Genomic DNA, 3,270 nt, shown 5'->3' with positions numbered 1-3,270 from the left:
CAGGAAGGGGATCGCCGCAAGATTGAGTGAAGAATTCTGACGCTTGCACCAAAGCCTCCACGCATGCAAGAGGTACCCGTGTGGACCCTTCGGGGAGTGTTAAATCGGTGATGGACACCAGGAGCAGCCCTGCCACCGATGACAAGAGAGTTCAAAACCAGTGAACAGCCAGCCCTTGAGGACGTGCTCACCGAGAAAAGAAATGACCACCTTCCACGACCTTCCCGGCAATTGAATTCCTGGGAAAATTGGTGACTATTAAAACCATACCCCAAAATGTTGGATTTTTTTCCGTTGGTTGCTTCTGCTTTGGCGTGCATGCTTTCAAGGGGAAACGCAAAGAAAAGGTGCTGCCTGGCCCAGCCCTCCAGCGACAGTGCGGGCCTTTGGGCCTCGAGGCCCGGAGGCGACAACAGGCGACGTTGGGATGAAGCTCGAGGCCTCAGGACTGACCACCTTCGCACGGGTGGGGAGTAGAGGGTCGGGGAGGGCGTGGCGGTGACGGTGGGGGCGGAGGAGGAGGCGGAGCAGGAGGAGGAGCAGGAGGAGGAGGAAGCGGCAGCGGAGCAGGAGCAGGAGCAGGAGGAGGCGGAGACAGCTAGCTCGCGTGCGCACAGAGGCCTGCGCCAGCCTGGGCCTGGGAGAAGGGGGACGGAGGCAGCAGAGGCGGCTGTCGGGGATCACCTCCACTTCCCGCCCAGCCTGCAGCCACGAGGAGCTGCGAGGCGGAGGCTCCTGCGCGCATAGGCGGTTCCCCAAATCGTAAGTACTTTGTGTAGTGCCTCTTGGGGGGCGGGTTTCTTGGTGTCCGTTTAGCAGTAAGGCTGGTGGCGCCACGGTGGGTTGGCGGCGTTCGCAAAACTACGAGGCATGCGTCGATAGTCCAGACGGGATATTCACTCCGTGCGTCAGCGCACTTACATTTTCTCTTGTTTTAGGGCCCGTATTTCATCCCACGATGCAAAAAGCTTTAGAACGAGCTTTGGGTCGTGCGGAGCATATCATTGAAAGCGCCCAAAAGAGACCCCCTAAAAGGCAACACTCACCGAGTGGGGGAAAGTCTCTCCGTGAAAAACTGTATGACATATACGTTGAAGAATGTGGGAAAGAGCCTGAGGTCGCGCAGGGATTAAGAAGTAATGTGAACTTGTTAGAGAAGCTCGTGGCGAGAGAGTCATTGTCGTGTTTAGTGGTCAACCTATACCCAGGAAAGGAGGGCTATTCGCTGATGCTCAAGGGGAAAAATGAATCTTATTCGGAGACCATTCGGTTGCCTTATGAAGAAGGGGAGCTGCTTGAATACTTGGATGCAGAAGAATTACCTCCCGTTTTGGTGGATCTTCTGGAAAAGTGTCCGGTGAACATGTTTCACTGTGGGTGTGTCATAGCAGAAATACGGGACTATAGGCAGTCCAGTAATCGGGAAGCCCCCGGTTACCAAAGCAGGCATATTCTCTTACGCCCAACGATGCAGACGTTGGCCTGCGATGTACAGTCCATAACCAGCGATAACCAGAAATGGACCCAGGAAGACAAGCTTTTGCTTGAGAGCCAACTGATCTTGGCGACAGCTGAGCCACTGTGTCTTGAGCCTTGTGTATCAGTAGCCTGCACTGAAAACAGGCTGCTGTATAACAAGCAAAAGATGAACGCTAACCCGATGAGAAGGAGCCTCAAGCGCTATTCTGCAGCCTCCCTGAGTCGGCGGCAGGGGCTGCCCGGTCGCCCACCATCTCCTGAGCTAAGAGTACCATCGACTTCTTACGAAGAAAGCCAAGAAAGTGAAGCAGGCCAGCAGTATGACCTCAAGATTTCCCAAGCAGGAAATAGTGTAGATGCGTGGAAACAGCGCCCCTGTGCCTTGGCGGTCCCTTCTGAAGTGGACGTGGAGAAATATGCCAAAGGGGAGAGGTCTGGCAAACATGATGATTCACAACCGACAGTCTGGCCAGCCCACAAGGGAAAAGATGGCTCTGTATTTGGATGTGAAGCTGGCGATAGGTCCCAGAAAACAAAGCTGACCTTCGCCCAGCCGCTCAGTGGTTCACTTTTCTATGGACAAAGCACGTCGCATAAAGAAGACAGATGTGAGAGACGGCTGTCTCGCCCTCTCCCCTCTCCAGATGGCCATTCGAATAGTTTGATGCCCGCGGTAAAGACTGATGCTGGGAGGGTAGTCAGTCGGTCCGAGGAACCGGTCCAGAAGAACACCGAATGTCCAGTCAAGATGTCACACAGCTCCAGTGGCTCAGCCGGTTTCAGCCCAGTTTCTCCAGGAAAAGAAGCAGAACAGCCTCAGGCCAGGTCGGCTCAGTCATCAGCACTGGGGAAGGGAGTGCAACACACACCTCCAGCCACCAAGCTTCCCTGGAGCTCAGGAAAGAGCTTGTCAGGTAATAGATTCACTCCACAGCAGGCAAGCAGCCTCCCTAAACCTCCATCTTCTGCTCCTGCCTCTGAGCCACCAGGTCTTGCCCAGAAATCCTCTGTGGAAGTGAACCGAGTCAGCACGCCTCCTGCAGCCTCCCTGTTCACTGCCAGCTCGTCACTAAGAGCCCTGGTCACTCAGGTCAAGGCCAGCAGAGCTGGCCTCAAGGTCTTCAAAGTGGTGAGCCCTGTTGCTAGAACCCAGACTGTGGTGAGACGTTCCAACCCTGTGCAGCGCTCCACCACTGGGGCCGGGGATCCCTCAGGAGTGAACCCCAGCAGCCTGCCCTCAGGAGGCCAGCCACCAAATGCACAGCCCACTGCACCTCAGGCTCCTTCTCAAACAGGTGTTCAACATCTTTTAAAAAGCACTTCAGAGCTCAGGCCCTTAACTGTACTCCAGGTTCCACGCGGTTCAGTCATTTTGAACACCCAGCAGCAGACCTATTGGCCACAGCAGTGGCAGTGCCATTGTCAGTTGATTCCAGAGCAACAACATCAGCGGCCCTCCACTTCTGGTCATCAGCAGCCAGTGAAGCAGGGTTCACGTGCACAAGATTCAACCTGTCAGAACCCAACCTCATCTGCTCAGCAAGCTGTTGTCGTCAACCTCAGTGAAATGGGAAGTGGCCGAGGCCGCATTCTGCAGGCCCGGGCCACTGTATTGTATCAGCGTGGCTCTGCCCAGACAAGACCCGGGCAAAGCCTTCCCCAGCAGGTGGTCCTGGTCTCCTCTGCCTTCCAGCAGCAGCAGCAGCAGCAGCGGCAGCAGCAGCAGCAACAGCAGCAGCCGCTGGCAACTCCGTGGCGGCCGCAGCAGCAGCAGCAGCAGCAGCAGCAGCA

At 55.8% G+C, this 3,270-nt stretch overlaps 1 pseudogene; it reads left to right on the top strand.

The window, feature by feature from the left end:
- The first annotated feature begins 958 nt into the window (after positions 1-958).
- LOC109378591 (transcription factor SPT20 homolog pseudogene) lies at positions 959-3,190 on the top strand (annotated as a pseudogene).
- Positions 3,191-3,270: the final 80 nt, after the last annotated feature.

Source organism: Hipposideros armiger, unplaced genomic scaffold (assembly GCF_001890085.2).
Source record: "Hipposideros armiger isolate ML-2016 unplaced genomic scaffold, ASM189008v1 scaffold_2201, whole genome shotgun sequence".
Lineage (NCBI taxonomy): Eukaryota > Metazoa > Chordata > Mammalia > Chiroptera > Hipposideridae > Hipposideros > Hipposideros armiger.
The sequence above is the reverse complement of the archived record's forward strand: the minus strand, read 5'-3'. Positions and strand labels throughout refer to the sequence as shown.